General features: G+C 45.6%; 1 protein-coding gene across 1 annotated transcript in view; it reads left to right on the plus strand.

Annotated features, from left to right (window-relative positions):
- The first annotated feature begins 17,526 nt into the window (after positions 1-17,526).
- The window catches only part of ALPL (alkaline phosphatase, biomineralization associated), a 65,262-nt gene continuing 58,951 nt past the window's right edge, over positions 17,527-23,837 (plus strand). Inside the window, exon 1 of the mRNA XM_045033224.1 lies at positions 17,527-17,544. The gene's annotated coding sequence lies outside the window, so the exon portion shown is untranslated. The remainder of the gene's footprint in view (positions 17,545-23,837) is intronic.

The following is a 23,837-nucleotide window of genomic DNA, read 5'->3' on the forward strand; positions in this document are numbered from 1 at the left end:
TTAAATACCTACTGTGTGCTATGAAATGGGCTGGCAATCCTCACCTCCATGCTATGAAGTAGGTGTGATTTTTATATCCATTTACAGTTGAGAAAACAGAGTCTTAAACATGAGCATAAGAGCAGAAACTATCTGACTTTGGGAAGAGATGTTATTTTATTTTAATGTTTTATTTATTTTTGAGAGAGAGAGAAAGAGAGAGAGAGAGAGAGAGAGAGAGAGAGAGAGAGAGAGCACGAGCAGGGGAGGGGCAGAGAGAGTAGGAGACACAGAATCCGAAGCAGGCGTCAGGCTCTGAGCTGTCAGCACAAAGCCCGATGAGGGCTCGAACTTATGACCTGAGCCTAAGTCAGATGTTTAACGGACTGAGCCACCCAGGTGCCCCAAGAGATGTTATTTTAATGGATGAGAAAATGGGAGGCTCAGAGAGGTGAACTGATTTGCCCTGGGTCACAAAGCAAGAAATTCACAGGAAAGAATCCGGAACCGTCCTGCAGTCTCCCTTTGAAAGAGAGCATTCCAGTGCCCGTAGGGGTCCAGTCCAGCCCATTTCTACTCCCCCGCCTCCAACCTCCTCCCCCCACCTTGTCTCTCTCCTGCTACCTAGAGCCTCACCTCACCTTTGCCCTACTCTGTCCCAAATCTGGTAACCCGGGTTTGGCAGGCACAGGAAGGAAATGCCAGCTTCCTATCCCTCCCAACCCCACAACTGCTCAAACAAAAGATAATGCAAATACCTTCTCAGGAACAACCAGGAGCAAATGTCTAGGCTTCCCTGACCGACTGGTTATAAACATGCAAATGTCTGGGTCATTTTAGTTTATTGACTCCTGGGCTTGGCTATTTCTGGCCACTTTCTCCTTCACTACTCCCAAGCCCCAACCCCAATTTCCAATATCTTTTGAATCAGTGGTTCCCAGACTGGGGGTTTCACCAACCTGTGTGCCAGCAAAACAAAAAGAAGCAGGGGTGGATGTAGAATTGCAATTAAGGGCGTTAAAAACCACAATTCCTGGCAACCTAGCTCTACCCTTCCAGAAACTCGGGACATTTAACATCAGCATAGGGGCACACTTAACTTCGCTGAAGAGTCACAACACTTGTTCTTTGTTCTTTTGTTGTTGCCGCTGACACAAAGAAGCCACAGTTGCCAGGATGGCTATCCTGGTCCCCCAGCAGATGGCTGACCATTTGACGCTGGAAACTCCTCAAAATAAGAAGCTAGGCTGGTTAACCTGCAGTCTCAGCCAGCCCATCTTTCTTCACGCTAGAGCAATCCTAGCTGCCTATAATTATTGCTCGTTTTGTGCTAGGACCAAAGATAAGAGCCTTCCATAGGGCAAGAGGCAATTACTATTCTCAGCCTCATTTTACAAGTGACAGCAGGGATTTAAATGTGAGTCTTTCTAGCTCCCAAACCACTAACCTGTAATACCTCTCCGAGAAATGGGGATGTACAGGGGTACGCAGAGCATTGCATACTATGCACACACCTCACTGTAGGGAGACAGGAATCTGGGAACTAAGTGTTGAACAAGCAGAACAGACTGTTGGGAAAAGGATCTCGAAGCTGGATCTAGAAGTTGCCCAATGTAGGGCTGGAACTAAGAACCATGAGATCCTGACCTGAGCCAAAGTCAAGAGTCGGACACTTAACCCACTGAGCTACCAAGGCGCCCCTGCATTGGGAATTCTTTGCCATGTTATCATTACTATCCCTCTGTTGAAAGGAAGAATGATACAAGAAACTGTGGAGGCTGCTGTTAGGCCACGGGCTTGAGCAATGGAAACCTAAGTTAAAAGGGCCCACAGTGACCACCTAGCTGAATGCGAATAGGCTCCTTAGGTGACCCGGCTCAAGATAATCTATAGGCCCTAGTTGATCAGCGGGCTACTGAAAACCAGGCACAGGTACCAAAAAAGGAAGATTCCACATGTTACTGTACCTCCTCACTCCCCCCTTAACTGTACTCCTCCTCACCACTGCCTCCCAGCAGACAGTCTCTCCTTTGCTGTCCTGCCTGCACTGCCTTCTTGTGGTGTGTTCAATAAATTTCTATCGCCTCTGTTCCGCCTCAGGTGAATTCTTTCACCACCCACGCTGGCCTCCACCTGATCCGGCTGCCCCCCGGAAACCCCGATATATGTTTCACCACGTTTTACCATATTTGCTAATATTTTACCACATTTGCTTTATCTCCATACATGTCAGCACTGGTCAGTAGGAACTTCTAGGATGATGGAAATGCTTCATTCCTGCACCGTCCAATACAGTAGCCACTAGCCACATGTGGCTACTGAGCACTTAAAATGTGGTTAGTGTAACTGAGGAACCGAGTTCTTTGTTTTTAATTAATGAAACTGTAAAGAGCTACATGTGGCTAGTGGCTACCGCTTTGGATGGCACAGCTCTATGTGAACACGTTTTAATTTTTTTCTTTTTAAGAGAGTGCGAGTAGGAGAGAGGGGCAGAGGGAGAGAGAGAGAATCTTAAGCAGGCTCCACACTCCGAGTGAAGCCCGACATGGGGCTCGATCCCACGACCCTGGGATCACGACCTGAGCCAAAATCGAATTGGACACTCAACTGACTGAGACACCCAGGCGCCCCTTGTTGCAAATTGCTATATTATACACATGAAACTAATACAACACCGTATGCTAATTATACTGGAATTAAAATAAAAAACCTTTTTTCAATGTTCACTTATTTTTGAGAAAGAGAGAGCACAAGTGAGGTGGGGCAGGGAGATAGATACACACACAGACTCTGAAGCAGGCTCCAGGCTCTGAGCTGTCAGTGCAGAGCCAGAGGCAGGGCTTGAACTCACCAACTGTGAGATGATGACCTCAGCTAAAGTCAGAAGTTTAACACACTGAGCCACCCAGGTGTCCCTAAAATTAAAAACTTAATACAAAATAAATGGGGTACCTGGGTGGCTCCGTTGGTTAGGCAGCTGACTCTTGATTTGGCTCAGGTCATCTCACAGTCCAGGAGATCGAGCTCCACGTGAGGCTCTGCACTGACAGCACGGAGCCTGCTTGAGATTCTTTCTCTCTCTGTCCCTCCCCTGCTCATGTGTTCTCTCTCTCAAAATTACACAAATAAACTTAAAAAACAAGCTTAATGAAAAAGAAAAGAAGTTGCAGACATCATGACACTTAAATACTTAAGTTTATACATCTTCAGAACAAGGACATTTTCCTATATAACTAGGGTACCAATTTCACACCTGAGAATTTTTTTTTATAACAAGTTTATTGAGATACAATTCACATACCATACAATTCACTCACTTCAAGTTCACAATTCAGTGTATTCACAGAGGTGTGAAAGTGTAGGGCTCTAGGGCAGGCTGCCCCAAGATGAGCCATTCCGGCATGAAGATTATTTTGAGTTAAAAGTAATATCCCCCCCAAAGTAATAAAAACCCAGCAGATGCAGGAAAAGCTCTCTGCCTCCCCCTCAACTGCCTAAATTTATGTTGGAAAGGAGAGACTGTACCAGGAAGAGAGCTATAAAAAGAGACTCCCTTTACCTAAGACACTTATCTGCATAGTAGAGAAACTTTTTCCAGACATCTCCCTTCACCTTCTTGCTAATGGTCTTCCTCCCCTTTGTATCCACAGCCCCCTACCCCTCTCCTTCGCTCACATAAACTTCATGTTACCTCACTGTCTTTGGAATTTCTTATCTGTGTGGATTTCTTATTCTGTGTGTACTTGTGCCTGTTAAATTTTATTTTCTCCTATTAATCTGTCTCAGGTCAATTTGATTCTAAGTCCAGTTAGAAGGACGAAAGGGCAGAGGGAGGTCTTCCTCCCCGACAAAACTGTCACCACAATCAATTTTAGAACATTTTTATCACCCTAAAAAGAAACCTGTACTCATTAGCAGTGACTCCCCGTCTCCTTCTCCAATCCCCAATTCCTCCCTCAACCCCAGCCTAGGCAACTACCAACCTACTTTCTGTCCTTATGAATTTGCCTGTTTGGGACATCCATAAATGGAATTACACAGTATGTGGCCCTTTGTGACTGGCTTGTCTCACAAAGCAGAACGTTCTTGAGGTCCATCCATGTTGTAGCAAGCCTCAGACCATCATTCCTTTTTACTATCACTAGTGAGGTAAAATTCATATAACGTGAAATTCGCCACTTGAACCCGTACAATCCAGTGGCTTCCGGTAAACTCACAATTGCTGGGCAACCAAAACTGCTTTCTACTTCCAGAACATTTTCATCACTCGCAAACCCACAAACGAATCCCTAGATGCATTAAGCAGTCCCACCCCGTTCCCCCACCCCACCCCAGCTCTAGGAAACCACTAATCTGCTGTCTCTGTGAGCCCTTTTTTACCTTTGTGGGTCATAGAAATGGTATCATGCAATATGTAGCTTTTATGCCTGCCTCCTTTTACTTACCATGTTCAGCATAATGTCTTCAAGTTTAATCCAGCTTGTAGAGTGTACCGGGACTTTGTTCTGTTATGGCTGAGTAATATTCCATTGCATAAATGTACCACATTTTGTTTATACATTCATGAGCTGGTGGACATTTGCACCGTTTCCACCCTTTGGCTATTGAGAATAATGGTGCGATGAACATGTGTGTAAGTTTTTGTTTGAACATCTGTTTTCGATTCTCTTGAATTACTCATCAGATCCTAATTCTATGCTTAACTTTTTGATTAACTGCCAAACTGTTTTCTAAGCAGCTGCACCATTTTGTATGTCCCACAAGCGATGTGTGAGCGTTCCAATTCTCTGCATCCTTACACTTGTTATTTTCTGTCTTTTTTCTTTTTCTTTTTTTTTTTGTTATTTGCTTTTGCTTAAAAATTTTTTTTTCAACATTTTTTAATTTATTTTTGGGACAGAGAGAGACAGAGCATGAACGGGGGAGGGGCAGAGAGAGAGGGAGACACAGAATCGGAAACAGGCTCCAGGCTCCGAGCCATCAGCCCAGAGCCCGACGCAGGGCTCGAACTCACGGACCGCGAGATCGTGACCTGGCTGAAGTCGTACGCTTAACCGACTGCGCCACCCAGGCGCCCCTTCTGTCTTTTTCTTGACAGCCATCCTGGTGGGTATGAAGTGGCACCTCATTGTGGTTTTGATTTAAATTTCCCTAACGACTAATGATGCCGAGCATCATTTAATGTTACTGGCCCTGTATATCTTCTCTGGAGAAATGTCTATTTAGGGGTGCTTGGGTGGCTCAGTCGGTTAAGCATCCGACTCCTGCTTTCAGTTCAGGTCATGATCTCACGGCTTTGTGGGTTTGAGCCCTGCATTGGTCTCTGCGCTGGCAGTGTGGACAGAGCCTGCTTTGAATTCTTTCTCTCTGCCCCTCTTCCACTTGCGCTGTCTCTCTCTCAAAATAAAAAAAAAAATAGGGGCGCCTGGGTGGCGCAGTCAGTTAAGCGTCCGACTTCAGCCAGGTCACGATCTCGCGGTCCGTGAGTTCGAGCCCCGCGTCAGGCTCTGGGCTGATGGCTCGGAGCCTGGAGCCTGTTTCCGATTCTGTGTCTCCCTCTCTCTCTGCCCCTCCCCCATTCATGCTCTGTCTCTCTCTGTCCCCAAAAAAAAATAAACGTTGGAAAAAAAAATAAATAAAATAAAATAAAATAAAATAAATAAACTTAAAAAAAAAGAAAGAAATGTTTATTTAAGCCCTTTGCCCATTTTTAAAGTTGGGTTGTTTTCCTTTTTGTTGTTGCACAGTAAGTATTCTTTACACAGCATTCTGAATACTCGACCTCTATCAGATACATGATTTTCTCCCATTCTGTGGGTTGTCTTTTCACTTCATGGCATCCTTTGATGCCTAAAAGTTTTTCATGTTGATGAGGTCCAATTTATCTACTTTTTCTTTTGTTGCTTATACGTTCGGTATCATACCTAAGAATTTACTGCCAAATCAAGGTCATGAAGATTGACCCCTATGTTTTCTTCCAGGAATTTTATACCTTTAACTCTTACATTTGGGCCTTTGATCCATTTTCAGTTAATTTTTGTACATGATGTGAGGGAAAGATTCAACTTCATTCTTTTGCAGGTAGATACCCAGTTTTCCCAGCACCATTTATTTGTTGAAAAGACTCTTCTTTCCCCTACTGAATGGTTCTGGCACTCTTGGGAAAAAAATCAGTTAACCATAAATTTATGGGTTTATTTCTGGACTCTCAGTTCTATTCCACTGGTCTCTGTCAGTCCTTATGCCAATACCACACTGTCTTGAACAATGTAGTTCTGCAGTCGGTTTTGAAATCAAGACTTGAGTCTTCCAACTTTGTTCTTTTTCAAGATTGCTTTGGCTATTCTGGGTCCCTTGAGTTTCCATATACATTTTAGAATCAGCTTGTTGATTTCTGCAAAAATGGTTGGAATGTTTCTAGGAAATGCAATCTTTAGATCAATCTGGGGAATTTTGCCACCTTATAAATATTAAGTCTTCCAAACCATGAACATGAGACGTTTTTCTATTTATTTAGGGGTTAATTTCTTTCAACAATGTTTCATAGTATTTATGTATGTATGCCATTTTTCTTTCTTTCTTTTAAATTTTTTATTTGAGAGAGAGAGAATGAACTGGGGAGAGGGGCAAAAGGAGAGTGAGAGAGAGAGAGAGAGAGAGAGAGAGAGAGAGAGAGAGAGAGAGAGAATCCCAAGCAGGCTCCACACTTAGCATGGAGCCCAACATGGGGCTCAATCCCATGACCCTGGGGTCATGACCTGAGCTGAAATTGACAGCTGGACACTAAACCCACTGAGCCACCCAGGCATCCCATTATATTCTTTCTTAAGTTCTGTGCCCAACATGGGGCTTGAACCCACAACCCTGAGATCAAGAGTCACATGTTCCACCCACTGTGCCAACGAGGTGCCCCTGTTTTGTAGTTTTTAGTGTATAAGTCTTGCACTCCCTTGGTTAAATTTATCCCTGAGTATTTTATTCTTTTTGATGATAATGTAAATGGGATTATTTAATTAACTTCACTTTTGGATTATTTATTGCTTAGTGCATATAAATATTTATGTTTGTATAGTAGTATTTTATATTGTGTTTTGTTTTTATCCTACAAAACTGTATCCTGCTAAACTTGTTTATTAGTTCTAATAGTTTTTTAGTGGATTCCTTAAGATTTTCTATATACAAGATCATGACATTTGAGAATAGAGATAGTTTTATTTCTTCCTTTCCAATCTGGATGCCTTTTATTTCTTTTTCTTGCCTAACTGCTCTACCCAGAACCCCCAGAACAATGTTGAATAGAAGTGGTGAGAGCAGACATCCTTGTCTTTTCCTGATCTTAGGAAGGAAAGCATCACCAATATACCAGCTGGGAGTTTTTCAGAGATGCCCTTTGTCAGACTGAGGAAAGTTCTCTTCTCATTAGTTTGTTGAGTGTTTTGCTCATGAAAGGATGTTAGATCTTTTGGACTGCTTCTTCTTTTTTGCATCCATTGAGATGATCCTGTAGTTTTGTTCCTCTATTGTATTGACATGGTAAATTGCATCGATTGGTTTTTGTATGTTAAACCAATCTTGAATTCCTGGGATAAGTCCCACTTGGTTATAACATATTCGGTTTGTATTTGGTTTGCTGTTTTCCTTGAGGATTTTTGCATTTACATTCACAAGGGATATTGGCTTTGTAGTTTTCTTATGTCTTCATCTGGCTTTGGTATCAGGGTTATACTAGTCTCAAAGAACGAACTGAGAAGAGTTCCCTCCTCTACTTTTGGAAGTGTTTTAAAAAGACTGCTGTTAATTCTTCCTTAACCAGCTGATATAATTCACCAGTAAACCATCTAGTCCCGGGCTTTTCTATGTTGGCAATTTTTTGACTCCTGGTTTATTCTCTTTACTTGTTATATGTCTATTCAGATTTTCTTTTTCTTCTCTTTTCTTTTTTTTTCTTTTAACTTCAGTTTTGGGGGCTCCTGGGTGGCTCAGTCGGTTGGGTGACCAACTTCGGCTCAGGTCATGATCTCGCAGTTTGTGAGTTAGAGCCCTGCGTCGGGCTCTGTGCTGACAGCTTGGAGCCTGGAGCCTGCTTCGGATTCTGTGTTTCCCTCTCTCTCTGCCCCTCCCCTGCTCTTGCTCTGTCTCTGTCTCAAAAATAAATAAAACATTAAAAAGAAATTTTTTTAAATTCAGTTTTGGTAGTTTGTCTTTTTGTTTTTTTAAAAAAAAATTTTTAATGTTTATTTTTGAGAGAGAGAGAGAGAAAAAGTGTGAGTGGGGGAGGGGCAGAGAGGGGAGGAGACAAAGAATCCAAAGCAGGCTCCAGGTTCTGAGCTCAGAGCTGTCAGTGCAGTCACCCAGATGCCTTTTTATTTTTGTAAAATACTCCCCACATTAATTTCTGATTTTAATAATTTGAGTCTTCTCTTTTTTTTCTTCTCTTTTTTTTTTCTTGGTCCGTTTAGCTAACGGTTCGTCAACCTTTTCACAAAACAGATCTTCTTGGGGCGCCTGGGTGGCTCAGTTAGTTAAGCATCTGACTTCAGCTCAGGTCATGATCTCATGGTTCATGATGTTTGCAAGGTTCGTGAGTTCCAGCTGGATGCGGACAGCAGAGAGCCCTGTCAGTGCAGAACCTGCTTCAGATCCTATCCCTCTTTCTCTCTGTTTCTCCCTCACTCTCTATCAATAAGAAAGAAAGAAAGAAAGAAAGAAAGAAAGAAAGAAAGAAAGAAAGAAAGAAAGAAAGAAAGAAAGAGAAAGAGAGAGAGAGAGAGAGAGAGAGAGAGAGAGAGAAAGAAAGAAAGAAAGAAAGAAAGAAAGAAAGAAAGAAGGTAATTTTTTAAGTAAAAAAATTTTTTTAATTGAAATTAAAAAAAAATTGTAAAAACATGTTGGTCTCAAAGAACCAAATTTTGGTTTCATTGATTCTTTCTATTGTTTTTTTTTTTCCATCCTCTTTTTTCTTTCTTTTTTAATCTCCACTCTAATCATTTCCTTCTTTATACTTGCTTTGGAGTTAGTTTGTTCCTTTTTTCTAGTTCTTTAAGGTGGAATATTAGGTTATTGATTTGAGATCTTCTTTTTTCTTCTTCTTTTTTAGTGTAGGGATTTACAGCTATATACTTCCCTCTGAGCACTGCTTTTGCTACATTTTTATTGCCAAATAACATTCTACCGAGTGGATATGCCACATTTTATTTTTTTCAGACTGAGAATCTGTCTTTGAAAATTATTTATTCATACTCTTTCAAGAAAACGTTTAACCACATTTTAGTCATTCCTTCATCAGTTGATGAACATTTGTGTTGTTTCCACTTTTTAGCTATTCTGAATATGCCCCTATGAACATTTATGTACAAGTATTTGTGTAGATGTGTTTTCAATTCTTTTGGGTGTATAGCTAGGGGTGAATTGCTAGATCGTACGGTAACTCTACAGTTCTTTGACACTCAAGAATTTAACTTTGATACAATATCATTTACATGTTCAAATTTCCCTAGTGGTACCAAGAATGCCTTTTACAGCTGTTTTTGAAATGCAGGTAAAGTTACATATGGCGGAATTCGTACATCTTAGGTGTACATTTCAATGAACTGCAATAAATGTATACACCTGTGCTACCACCACCCCAAATATAAGCAAAGATACAGAACATATCTATTGCCCCTGAAAATTTCTTTTTCCAGCTACTCCCCCACCTCCCTCCATATCTTTTGTTATTATGGTGATGGCATTCTGGAGATGGTCATAAAGGGCTAATATTTATTTCAACTTCAGAATCTGCAAAACACACTCCCTTCACTTTCTGTTATTTATTTATTTATTTATTTATTTATTTATTTACTTCTTATTATACTAGAGAAAGAGAAAGCATGTGCAGGAGCAGGGAAGAAGGGTAGGGGGGCAGAAGGAAAGAGAATCTCAAGTAGACTCCACACTGAACAATGCAGGGCTCGATCCCAAGACCCTGGGATCATGACCTGAGCCGAAATCAAGAGCTGAACGCTCAACTGACTGAGCCACCCAAGTGCCCCTAAAGATTGTTATTTTAAAGTAATCTCTACACCCAGCATGGGGCTTGAACTTGCAACCCTGAGATTGATCACATGCTCAACCCACTAAGCCAGTCAGGTGCCCCTCTCTTCACTTTTTCTAAGTTTTTATTTATTTATTTTGAGAGAGACAGAAACAGCATGAGTGGGGGAGGGGCAGAGAAAGAGGGAGAGAAGAGAATCCCAAGTAGACTCCGCAGAACTTGATGCGGGGCTTGAACTCACAAAACCATAAGATCATGACCTGAACAGAAACCAAGAGTTGGACGCTTAACTGACTGAGCCACCCAGGCACCCCTCCCCTCCCTTCACTTTTTAACTTGGAGGCAGACTGTGGGAAGGGTGAGACCATGAACATTGATGCTAAAAAGACCCTGCTCTCATCCTAAGTCTACCATTTATTAGCTGCGTACTATGGGTTGGTTACCTAAAATCTCTGAATTTGTTTTCTCAGATATAAAATATACCATTAGTGAAAACTAGTTAGAACAACGTATCTAAAGCACCTGGCACCATGTGGTCACCTACCAAACATTAATTCACTCTCCATTTCACCTTCTTTTTCCTTATTTAATTCTCAAAACAACCTTCATTCAATCAGTTATCTACTGGGTGTTAGGTGCTAAGCTCTGAGGAACAATGTGAATTAAAACAGCCACCATCCCTGCCTGCCTGAAGGTTCCAGTCAAGAGGGAAAGATGGAAGAGGAGTGTTGACTGAATAACCATACTGAAATTAGGAATATGAGCCCAGTTCTCTAAAAGGGTATAATGGGAACCTGAACTCTCTCAGGACTGCTAATCAGGGAGGACATTTGGAAGGAAGTGACTCTTTAGCTGGAAACGGAATAAATAGGAGAGAATAAGGCAAGGCTTTTGGGGAGTAAAGAGGGCTATCCAGGCAGAAAACACAGGATGTGCAAATGCCCAGTGGCAGGCGAAAGCATGGTGCATTCCAGGAACCAAAGGAAGGCTCAGATAGCTACAGCAGCAAGGAGCTAAGTGTAGCTAAGGTGGTGAGAGTGAGACTTTGCAAGGCCCAATCGGCCAAAGGAAGAAATCAGGCCATTAGCACGAGAGCAAGGAGGAGCTATGGATGGCTTTTCAGCAGGGATGGAGATAGGAGCATAATGTGATCAGCTTTGCCCTTAGAATAGAAAGCAGGGTTATATCCTGAGACCACCGGGAGGCCTTGCAGTCATCCTGAGGAGGAACTGGTTGCCCTGAGTAGGATGGTGGGTGGGGTGATGGAGGGGAGTGGTCAGAATTTAGAAATATTTAGGCATTTATTGTGTAAATCAAACAGGAACCGGAGATGGTCTGGACACAGGGAGGGAGAGACAAGGAGGACATTCAAGTTTCCGGTGTGACCGCGGATGAAAGGCAATTCCAGTGAGATAGGAACTCCCAAAGGGGACCAGGATGAGGTGCTGGGGAGAAGCTGGGTACTGTCATCTCCACTGAGTTGAAGCAACTGAGGTTCTAGAAGGCAGAGAGACTGGTTATGGCCAGGCAGCTGGATGAGGTGGGCGGGGGGTGGGAGGGAGGTAGTGATGCAGTTCTGAGAACCTGCTGCTACTGAGGAAACTTCCAGCTGGTGTGTTCATGACAGGGGGTGGGGGTGGGTGTTAGAAATACTCTATTGCTTAAGATCTGGAAACATCCCTGTCTGGGCATTCTGGAAAGGATTTCAAACCTCATATGGAAGACAGAGCCAGCAAGAATGATGCCAAGAAACGGTTGTCCGAGAGCACAAAAATATTCTGGGCAGCAGTCACCCTGCTGACAGTGTGCAGTGCCTGGAATACAGTAAGTGCTCAGTAACCAGTGACTCTCTACTGAGGCCGGCCTGGCACCCGAAGGCTGGGGCCGTGGAAGTGATGCTTTACCCGCTCACTCTCATCTCAGATTCAGGGATCATATTGGGAATAGTGGTCCCTTCCTCCACTGGGACAAAAAGGAAAGGGAAAGCCAACTTTTTTGAGTACCTGCTATGTGCCAGGGATGTGTTAGGCTTTTACAGCTATTGTGAGGATTTGATAACTAGATTGACCTCAAGAGTAAATGAATTCCCATTTGAAGTTCAGACAGAGCAGTACTTTTGCTCAAGGACACACAGACCGCAAGTGGCCAAGGTGAGGTTCCAACTTGGCGGTCCAACCCCTCAGGCAAGACGGAAACTATGTATCAGACACAGAGATCAAGGTTGGTTCTCAACCCCCTCAGGCTTCAGGGATTTGAAAAAGTGAAACTGATGCTGCCATAATTGTCAAAGCTGGATGTCAAAGCACCCCTCCACCCAAGGATGGGGAGGGGATAAAATTCCAGAACTGGGAAAATAATTACATCCCACTCAAACCCTTGGCAATTTGCCCCCAAAGGTAATTAGCACTGAATGCTGGAAATAGGGAGAAAGCACACACTGGCCAGGGGCGTGGGGAGAAGCAAAAAATTATTGTTCCTTTAGAATTACAAATATCAACTGGCCAATTCAGGGATTGTGTTGGAGCCTTGGGCTCCCAGAGAAGAGATCCGCCTCACCCTGCCCTCCAGTCAGACTAGCCTGACTCAAATCCCTAGTCCCACCCTGCTCGTAAGACCCCCAGGACCCAGCGGCAGTTCAAGACAATGAAACTCTGCTCCATTCTTCTGCATAGGCTCCTCCACCCCTCACCTAACTAGACTTCCAAGGGAAGAGCTGGCCCTGGGGGCTGCTGTGGTCATAAAGGACATCCGTTCATTGCTCTCCCTCAGGGAACTCACAGTCTCCTAGAACCTAGGGTAGGAAAGTATTTGGGGTGATACCAAGATGTGGTCTTAAGTAACCTCAAATCACATATTGAGAAAGCTTTCCTTTTCCAGTTTTACTTCAATCTGTCATCTATCAAGATCCCTGCCACACCTCCCTAACAGGTGCTCAAAGGCAACAGACTCAAGCTAGAACTCACTGAATCCATGGTCATGGCTGCCTTCTATTTAGGGAAAATGAGATCGGTTTTCCATTTACAACAGATTTTAATTCTAAAATAAATCAGCTGCATTTAAAGCAAGGGAAAACGCATCTGCTGAAGAAGTATGCCAGGTGCTGACACGGCATGTCGTCATCTAGAGGGAAGCGGAAGAAAACACTGTTTCTAGCCAGTGCCACAGTCTCAAAACTATCCTACGGGATCCCTGTCCCACCTAGTTCCAAAATACCCTAGAGATGAAAGTGTCTGGAGTTCTCTCTTGTCCAGCAAGAGAGTGGACACAGAATTGAATCCGAGAGAGGCTAATGTCCGGGAGGCGATGAGAGCCCCAAACAAGGGTTTCGTAGGGGTTTTGTCTCTGTATTTTTGAGCTCACAAGATATTACCCACGTGGTGAACGTGAAGAAAACAAGATCTTACACACGTGAGCATGGAGAAAACAATCAGACGGTAATCATTAACTGTGTAAGAAGCAAAGGGTCTAGGGGCTAAGTGGTGTTTGTGATCAAGGTACATTGGTGCCAGATGGAAAGTAATTTCCTGCATGTGACATAACAAGTTACCCGTGGTCCCATTATAATACCTCGCTGGCTAAGCTCGGGTGCTTTCACCCCCACCCCGTGGTGGTGGCTTTCTGCCCTAAGCTTTTTACTAACCCATTTATGTAAGTAGAACCTATTTCCCCACATTAAAGGATTTTTCTTTTGGTCTAGGATCAACTGGCAAAGGACCAGCTTGGGATAAAAAAAAAAAATAATTGAAACGTTGTTATTGTTTTCTTTAGGGACTGTTTTCCTCCCTCCCACCCCTCCCCCTGGGAAAAAAATTATATAAACAAAACTGCCTTGTTTTGCAACTATGGTCTTAAGATATTTTAAGAGACAGTGATAAGAAAACAGACAAGTCCTTCCAATCAGAGACAGAAAGGTGATGGCTTGGGGCCACCACTCCCAAGGCTGGGGACCTGACTCCCAGCACCAGGACCCCACTTTAGACCTTTAGATGCCTAAGCGCTGTAGTGTTCCTTACCAAACTCTTCTTGTGAGATTAGAAGTATAAATAACATTAAACCACAAATATATACCTAACAGGTATGCCAGAATTAAAACTAGTTTATACCTCTGTATTTTAAGTTTACTGATTGCAAAGTTCTGAATAAGATTGTCAAAATGAACTTTTGTTCTTGGTTTTTGTTTGGATTTGGGGAGATTCCTTTATTTTCCTGGTGTCCTGGGCCTAACCACTGCTTGCTAAGGGAGGGTGGGTTGGGATGGGAGTATGACACAGCCCCACCCAGGGACTGCTGCTGCACCCAGGATTAGAATGTTGGTACGTCACCTGTCAGGGTCACTGCTGTCAGTCTGACCTCAGTCTTTTAGCCAGCCAGTCAGGAATTTGGGATTAGCTGGATTCTCAGCAAGCAATCAGAGTTTCCTCCATACACACCCTCTGTGTTGGGGACCTGGAGAGATCAGGAACCACAGGTGTAGAGAAAGGTCAAGATTAAGAAATAAAATAGTCTTAGGGGCACCTGGCTGGCTCAGTCAATACAGCATGTAACTCTGGATCTCAGGGCTGTGAGTTTGAGCCCCATGTTGGTGTAGGGATTACTTAAAAATTTTAAATCTTAAAAACAAAAACAAAAACAAAAGAAAACAGCCTACCATTCATTACCATAATGCAGATCTCACAACTGATGAGATACCTCATTCCTAGTCTATCAGAGCAGGACAGGGCCCAAGGTCATGCCTTGTTCAACCTTGTCATTTCACAAATACAGGAGTTAAGATTTCAGAGTTACTGGTGGCTCCTGAAAAGGAGGGACTTGGGGCATCTGGCTGGTTCAGCCAGCATAGCATGCAACTTTTTTTTTTTTTTTAATGTTTATTGATTTTTGAGAGACAGAGACAGAGCACAAGCAGCGGAGGGGCAGAGAGAGAGGGAGACACAGAATCCGAAGCAGGCTCCAGGCTCTGAGCTGTCAGCACAGAGCCCAACGTGGGGCTAGAACCCATGAACTGTGAGATCATGACCTGAGCTGAAGTCGGATGCCCAACGGAGCCACCCAGGCGCCCCACAACTCAACTCTTGATCTTGGGGTCATGAGTTTCAAGCCCTGTGTTGCTCCTGGAGCCTACTTAAAGAAAAAAAAAAAAAAAAGAGGGACTAAGTAAGTATGTGTATAATTTAATTATGGACAGGTCCTAGCACACAGTAGGTGCTAGAAAAACAAACAAAAACCAACCAAACAAAAAAAACCTTCACTGAATCTGAATAAATCTTCATCGAAGATCTGCTGGAGGAAAGAAGAGGGTGGACGGGGGTCTAGGTTGAGCTTCGTAGGCACGGTGAGGAGCTAGGTAGAGCCACTCCCAGGCATTGTGACCGCCTCCCTCTCAGTGAATGGTTGTCTGGCAGGCAGTGGCTTCGGTATCAGCTTCTGCATATACATGCGGAAGCACCGATAGTGGTGGAAATAGTTTCCTGAAAGTCCTTACTCCAGTCCTGCTTTGACGTGTCATGGCCGGCCCAACTCTGAGGCCGGGAGAAGGTCCCCCCACCCCATGGACCCTCCCCTGCTGCCCTCAGGAATGCAGTGCCCACGCTCTGGGGTGGGAAGCCATACTGTTCATTTCTACAGGCCATTTTGGGCAAGTTGCTTTCTGTCCCCTCCTCCCTGGGAAGATCAGGTGACACTGGGACAAGAAGAGTATTGTGGTGCGAACCAGCATTGAAGTATCCTTAAATGGCTGTGGTTCTGGTGCACGCTCTAGGCACACACATGGGCACATGCCTGCACATCCCCCACCGGCTTTGCCCAGGAGAAATAAGGGGGTTGGTTGGTTGTGCCTTCTCTCCCTGAAGAAACGCGGAAGTTGGATGATTTGTGGCTCATTTTAAGGAGAAATGGGGAAGTGAATTTTCCTGGGTAGGGCATTTTTGGTAACACAAAACAAAAATCGGGGTGAGAGGGAATTGTGAAGCTGGAACTGGAAATTCCAGGGATCTCCACGAGCCCGGGAGAGTAAGCTCTGCCAGGCCTCCTGCGCTGGAGGTGGGGACTGGAGAGTGGGAGCCTGGGGGACTCGCTCAGGGCCTTGGGCAGTAGGTCGCTCTTACCTCAGTTTCTCCCTGAGTGACTGTGCTCTCCTCCTCCCTCCGCTGGCCTGCTCCACGTCCTGTTTCCACTCGGTTCCACAAGGCGCCCCGCCCCAGGAGAATCTGACGTTGCCTCTCTCTTGATCGACAACTGCCCTCCCCTCAGTTTCTTAGTTCACATGGCCATGGGGTCAGCAGACCAGTCTAGGTTTGGGCTGAACCTGCAGCGTGTCCAGGTGTGTGTGTGCGCCTGTGTGCGTGTGCAGGGGTGTCCTGTGGTGGCTACTAAGGGCAATGGGTAGGGCGGTCGGGCCTCCCCCAGGAGGAGGGAAACTGCAAGCAGGCCCATTACGTAAGTCGGGATGAGAGCTCGGCCTCTCACTGCGAGAACCAAGCAGCAGCAACAGTGGCTTCCACGAGGAGGGAACTCATCATCCGGGTGTCCGGTCCCAGCGCTAAGCCGACTACTTCCTCGGGAGCTGCCATCTTGGCACTGTGTGACTCCACCCCCGCCCAGAGTTGATTGGCCCAGGAGTGGACATGTGACCCAACTGGGCCAATCCGATTCTCTCCTCTGGCCACCCCAAAACTGCTATACCATGTGCACTTTGGCAGGCTGCCCTGGGGAGCCCAGGTCCTGAGGCAAAGACTGGGAAGAGGGGTCAGGGGGTCTGCAGGGAGAGAAATGAAGCAGGTGCAAAGAAACTCAGAGACAGGAAGTGGTCTGGTTGGTGATTGATCAAATCCCTGCTTCTAATTTCTTCTGGAGGCCTGGCAGCCTCCCTGCCTTTGGCTCCTTTGGACAAACTTCCTTTTAATAAATTCCTCCTTGCAGCAGTGGTTTTCTATTACCTGCAACTAGACTCCTCATTACAGATATCTGATAAAATAATAGTAATAATCAGTAATAGCTCATATTTATTAAATGCTTATTAGGTGTCATACACTCTTCCCAGGTGTTTATATAGTTTGTCTTCAACTTCTCAACAATGGCATGTGGTGTGTATTAATATGCCCATTTCACAGCAGACGAAATTCAGGTCACACAGCTCACTTGCTCAGGGTCACATAGCCAGTGAAGCCAGATCTGTCTGAATCCAGGTAGTCTGATTCAGAGTGGGCTGATCATCACTACAGCCTTTTAACTAGAAGCTGTTAGGAGGTAGGGACTCAGGCCTTCTGAGGCCATGTATCACATGCTTTTACTCCAGTCCTGCACCCATAACTCAAGCAGGGGGAGTTGGCAGCTGAAGTGAAGTGTTTGCCCTCTGCCCTACCCCCAACACCACCCCCACCCTTAGAGGTAGAGGAAGAGTCTGGAGTCCCTGGGTTTCCATGACACTGCACTTTGGGGTGGTAAAGATTAAACCACGGGCGTTCCTCCGAATGCCCAGAGCCCTCTGGAACCACCAACGAGGAGGCTGGAAAGGAGACCGAACTGTCCCGGAGGTATGGCATGTGGTCAGTCTTACCTTCCAGAAACACTTGCTGGCACTTTGTAAAAGAGCGGCGGTGCACCCTTCCTCCCCCACTCAGAGACTGTGAAGCACCATGGTTAGGGGCTAGGAATTGTGTGCCAGCTGCCTGCTCTTGACTCGTTCTGCAAGCCTCTGTTTCATTGTCTGTAGAAGGGGATCATAATAACCCCCATCCAGAGGAGAGAGTGAAATAATGGCATCCAGAGGGTTTAAAAACCTGGGAGGGATTGGGAACATGTGTACAAGTTACATGAGAAAATCAGGGACCTGCAGTCTGTCTCCTATGATCCCATGCTTTTAGAGTTTTTGTTTTGTTCTCTTCTGTTTTTAAATCTGGAAAGATAAATACCGAGGTGTTAAATGGGATATTTCTGTGTGATAAGATTACAGGGCATTTTCACTTATTTTTCCTTTTTGCATTTAAACTTTAAACTTTCTAGCATGAGCATAAATGAGCATATATTTTAAACCCTATCACACTTTACACATATCAAATATTTTTATTGTTATTTACTTCTAAGTGCTTTGGCAAGTACAAAGTCATCCATAAATGCAAGAGTGTGAGTACTTGCCTGAGTCCTAAAGCCATTGTGTGTGGGGGTGCTTGTGAGCTGCCTCCCCAACACTCACTCCCGTCTTCCTTCGGAGCAGACTGGGTGAGCTGAATCCCATTCCATCTCCACCAGCGGGCCTGGATTGGCTGGAATCAGTCATTGTGGTGACTTTGTTAGGGAGTCCATGAGGGACATGGGGTCAATCCTAAGATTTGTGTTTTTTGGGTGAGGAAATCGATTTCTACTTTTTAAAAATATCTTAAAGGAGACTTCTGTAACTTGCTGACATTGGCCTGAGTGAGAGTGGGGCCAAGAAGGAGGAAGAGGAGCTGAGACATGGAAAAACAGAGCAAAACCAAGTCCTGATTACATCACTGCGCCATTGCGAAAAGCCTCTCTGAACGTAGACTTTTTGTTTTTGTTTGCCAGAGAATTCCCTTTATTTTCAAAACCAGTCTGAGAAGTTGGATTTTCTATGAGTTACAACTTCCTGGCTGATAGAGAAACTGGGACCAGAAGTGGGATGTTGTGAGTAATAGACCCAGAGCGTGTGGGGCTCAGGAGATAGGAGGGGCACAGGTGGACCCCAGGCTCCTGGCTGAGATGTTGGCAATTCTAAAATAGAAGGTGAAGGCGTTGGTTGTGCCGTAGTCTGTTGAATCTTGGAATTCAAACCAGTGCCTATAAGGCTGCTCTTTAAGGAGACGTGTGGGGAAATCTCAGGATTTTGGAATAGGTGTTCATTTTTTGTCGTCGTTAGTTAATTTCTGCAAGAGACAGGACTCCGTGGACATAGGCCTGTTTAAAAGGAGGGAAGGAAGTAGGAGGGCTTTGCTAAGAGAAGCCCTTTATACCCATGGTCTGCAATCCAAGTTGACGGTGAGTTCAGGATTCCTGTTGAAAAGCAGAATGTTCTACGTCAAGCTGTATTTGGTGTAAGCAGAGCCAGGAAGTAAAAGCCTTGGCAGGAGATAAAACTGAACACCCCTCAGGTCCCTCACAAGCATATCCTGTTAGGCATTCTTTGTCTGACAAAGATGCCCAACTCCTACTCTTTTGCTTTTGCTGGGAGTCAAGAGGCCAGTTAGTGGTACCTCTCCACCCCTGCCATGGCTTTGACATGTCAAGGTAGAGGTCATCGGTGAAAGCAAGGGCAGGGGGATGCACTGAACCCAAGGCCAGTCGTCGGGAGATAGATATCCTCAGCCTATGTTCTGGAAACAAAGATGTGGCAGTCACATCTGGCTTGGGTTACTAGTATATGTATTTGATTAAAAGCAAATAGATTAGACACCTACTAAGCCTTTATGAATATCACTAAAGTAAACCTCAACCTACCAATATCGGCCTGCCATTGTCCACACCCTAAAGCATGCTCGGGTCCCTGACTGTGTCTAACAGGAAGTGAGGGGCCAAAGTGGTGCAACCTCCCGTGAGAACATGTCCAAGAACCATCTCAGATGTGTCCGTTGGAAGACAGGGAGGTGATAGATAGGCTGAGGCACAGGCAGGAGGATGGACAAATCTTCAAGGAAGATTTTATCAGAGATGATGAAAACCTGGTGTGTTAGGGCAGGATGGAGAGTGGAAAAGTTCTCTCCCTTGCCATCCTGGGTACAGCCAGATTTTCTTCTACTTATTAGGGATGGCTTGTCTCCTGCCTCCATTCTGGAAATGCCACGGGACTGCTAAAGCCAGGCCTGCCTGAATCTGCTCTGGCCTCTGGAATCCAGCCCCCAGTAGATGGCCTTAGTCCTTCCTTTTGGCCTACGGGCTTCTCTAAGGCTGAGAATAGGAAGCAACATGCTCCCTTTCAGAGCTGGGAGCTCAGAGCTCAGAGCCTGCTCGCAAGCCCTTTTAGAAATAAAGGACAAAATGGGGACATTGTTCCCTGGACAATGGGGTTTCTCACAAGCGGGCTTCCCCTTTTGTGAGGAGGGCTCCCTTTAAGAGCAGCTGGGACTGGCCAGTTCTTAGGGTTCTGAGCGCCAGCTGCAAAGCTGACTGATGGGAGGGACCCGGACTGGGGATGGAGTTGTCCGTGTGAAGGGACGCCTTGGGGTAGTACTGCCTGAAAGATTGGACTAAGAGAAGATGGGGACTGGAGCAAGCGCTAGGCTTCAGATGGGATTCAGACAGGGGCTGGGGCAGGATTAGGGAGTAAACCTAGGCCTGGGGCCAAAGCCAAGGCTGGTGTGAGGCTTGGAGGGTAGAACTGGTCTGGGAGGGCATGTCACACACAGCGCAAAAGCCCAGGCATGAGACATAGGCAACTCAGGTTCTCCGTTGACTGGTTGTCCTCAGACAGGCTCTCTCTTGCCTTTCATCTTTGTTCCAGTGTTATCTTCTTGGCCTTCAACACCCTATTTAATGCCACAATCTGCCCCCGGGAGGCACTCTTGTTCTTCCTTATAGCTCTTTATCCACATCCTTAACATTTCTTTTTTAAAAATGTTTATTTATTTTGAGGGAGGGGGAGGGGCAGAGAGAGAGGAGAGGGAGACTCCCAAGTAGGCTCTGCACTGCCAGCTTGGAGCCCAACGCAGAGGTTGAACTCACAAACATGAGATCATGACCTGAGCCAAGGTGAAGAGTCGGTCACTTAACCAACTGAGCTACCCGGGCACCCCCCCCCCCCCCCCCACTGAACATCGTCTAATGTACCATATAACTTAGATATTTATAATGTTTATTATCTGTCTTCCCTAACTAGAATGTCAACTCCATAAGGACAGAGATCTTTGTTTTATTCACTTGTGTCCCCAGTCCCTAGAAGAGTGCCTGGCACGGAGCAGTCATCCATCCGTTGGACGAATAAAATTGTTAAGCTTCTCTGAGCTGAGAGCTTCCTCCTTTGAAAAGCGAGGAGGACATTCATGACGCAGCCTCAGTGTTGCGGATTTAGTGGGCATAGCGTTTTACACCCGCCCGGCAGGCACTTGCGCAAATGACAGCCTGTGTATGCCTGAGTTTCCTCACCTGTCAAGTGGGAATAAAAGTCCTACTCTGTAGGGTTGTTGTGAGGATCGGATAGGTTAACAGGTGCAAAGCACGTAGACCAGGGCCTGTGACGAAGTCAGTGTTCAGTAATGTTGGGCGTCATGTTGGTCGAACGAAACCGTCTTCTCCTTAGTCTTCCAGAGCCTTTCAGTACATTGTTCTATGGAGCTGAAGGTGGGGCTGAAAGTGGTACCGGGACACAAGTGGCTGAAACTTTGGTTATGCCTGGGCTTCAGATGGAATGACCCTTTGAATACAGGGGTCAGAATAGACAAAGCGTTTCCAGAGCCCAGCGCCCTTAAATGTCAACCTAGAGGGGCTCCGGGATGGCTCAGTCCGTTAAGCGCTGGACTCTTGGTTTTGGCTCAGGTCATGATCTGGTGGTTTGTGAGATCTAGCCCTGAGACGGGGTCTGCACCGGTGGTACGGAGCCTGCTTGGGGTTCTCTTTCTCCCCCTCTGTCTGCCCCTTCCCTGCTCGTGTGCTCTCTAAACAAACAAACAAACAAACTTTAAAAAAAAAGTTAAAAAAAATATCCACCTAGATTTCAGGCGGTCTTTCCCCAGCCCCAGGTCAGAGCCCACTCCTCACTGCCCCCCCTCCCCCCACCAACCCCTGGAAACAGACCTCAGAGTTTTGTCTCTTTTCTCTCTGTCCCTTCTCCTTCCTCTCTCTCCATCTAGGGCCTGAGCCACCAGTGCTCTCCATCTCAGCATTTCCCAGTGAAGGAGCCTCCCCAAGGGGCAGTGGAAGTCAGAATTAGAACTCTGGACCTCTTGGCCTTCTCATCTCAAACCTGGTTTCTAAGGCCTGGTAAACTTCAGGCCTTGTTAAAAGTAGGGGGCTCATCACATGCTCTTAATAAATATGGAGTAAATAGATGAGTAGAAAAAAGGAGAAGAAGCCCCAGCTTTGACCCTGACCTTTATTTTTTAATTAAAAAAATTTTTTTTAATGTTTATTTATTTTCGAGAGGGGCAGAGAGAGAGAGGAGGATAGAGGATCTGAAGTGGTCTCTGTGCTGACAGCAGACAGCCCGATGTAGGGTTCGAACTCACGAACCTTGAGGTCATGACCTAAGCCGAAGTTGGACACTTTAACTGACTGAGCCACCCAGGTACCTCGACCCTGACCTTTAAGTAAATAACATCTTTGGACTCCAGTTTCCTCATCTCTTGTGGGGACTATAAATGCCTGCCCTGTCCACCATATAAAAGTGTTGTGAGACTCATTAAATCATTAGTTCTTTGGGCGAGGGGAACTTGGAGGTCAGGCAGTCCAAGTTGCTTACTTTTCCAATAAGGAAACAGAGCTCCAGAGACAGGGGGTGTGTAGATGTAGAGAAACCTAATATAATGAATTGCTTTCTACCAGCCAAGTGGTCCCAGAATCCTGGACTCTCATCTGGATTTAGATATTGTCAGTCCATCCAGGCAGAGGGCATCTGAGCCTAGGCAGGGAAAGTGACTTTCTCAGCAACCCCAGAAAGCTAGGGCAGAGCTGGAAGGTGGGGATCCTGGTTTCCCATCCAGGCCTCCTTCCTGCTTCGCTGACAGCACCGGGAAGGGAGGTACCCAGGGAGCATGGGCAGCAGTGGCTGCTGGGTGCCCCCTGCCCCTACTTCAGTTGAATTTTCCTTGTGGGACAGAGCCCAGGAGCAGGCTAGGAGAGGTAAGGCAGGAAGGAGGTGGGGTTGCCCAGGCAGTGGTTCCTCTCGGTGGACTCCCAAGGGGGGATAGTACCTTGGGGAAAATCACCCAGACACAGGGGCCCCAAGCTGGCCATGTGGTGCACCCAGAAGATCCTATCCCTCATAGCTTTGGGGAGATCAGAAGTCAGGGATTGGTGCTGGGGACCCATGACAGGTGGAATGGAGTTCCCCCAACTTCCTGCTGGCTCAGCCTCCCAGCATCTGTCTACGCTGTGACAGGCAGACTTACCATGCCTGGGGATTTTCCCCTGGCTCACTGATGATGACACCATCTCAAGCCTCCTCCTATCCCTAAACCCTTGCTTGGAGTTTGTAAGCAATGACAGAGGCCTTCTTAGCTTCTGGTCAGTTCTGGATGTTTTTACCCATGATGTCTTATACAAACGTGTATTTCCTAAACTTCACTCATGTACCACATCCATGATTTTTGCTGTAATAACCTAAGCCATTAAATATATAAATAACGCGGGGCGCCTGGGTGGCGCAGTCAGTTAAGCGTCCGACTTCAGCCAGGTCACGATCTCGCGGTCCGTGAGTTCGAGCCCCGCGTCGGGCTCTGGGCTGATGGCTCAGAGCCTGGAGGCTGTTTCCGATTCTGTGTCTCCCTCTCTCTCTGCCCCTCCCCCGTTCATGCTCTGTCTCTCTCTGTCTGAAAAATAAATAAACGTTGAAAAAAAAATTAAAAAAAAATATAAATAACACTCTTGAAAAAGAAAAGGGGTGTGCATGGCACCTGGGTGGCTCAGTCAGTTGAGAGTCCGGCTCTTGATTTTGGCTCAAGTCATGATCCCAGGATTGTGGGATTGAGCCCTGCATCAGGCTCTGAGCTGAGCATGGAGCCTGCTTGGGATTCATTCTCTCTCTCTCTCTCTCTCTCTCTCTCTCTCTCTCTCTCGCCACCCCTCTCCTCTGCTAAAGATACCTTGTATTACTCCTGTAAATGAAGAAACAATATCAATTGCTAAAAATACAGAAAGCAAAAGCAAATGCAAAGACATT

The sequence above is a fragment of the Felis catus genome, chromosome C1, assembly GCF_018350175.1.
Source record: "Felis catus isolate Fca126 chromosome C1, F.catus_Fca126_mat1.0, whole genome shotgun sequence".
NCBI classification, from domain to species: domain Eukaryota; kingdom Metazoa; phylum Chordata; class Mammalia; order Carnivora; family Felidae; genus Felis; species Felis catus.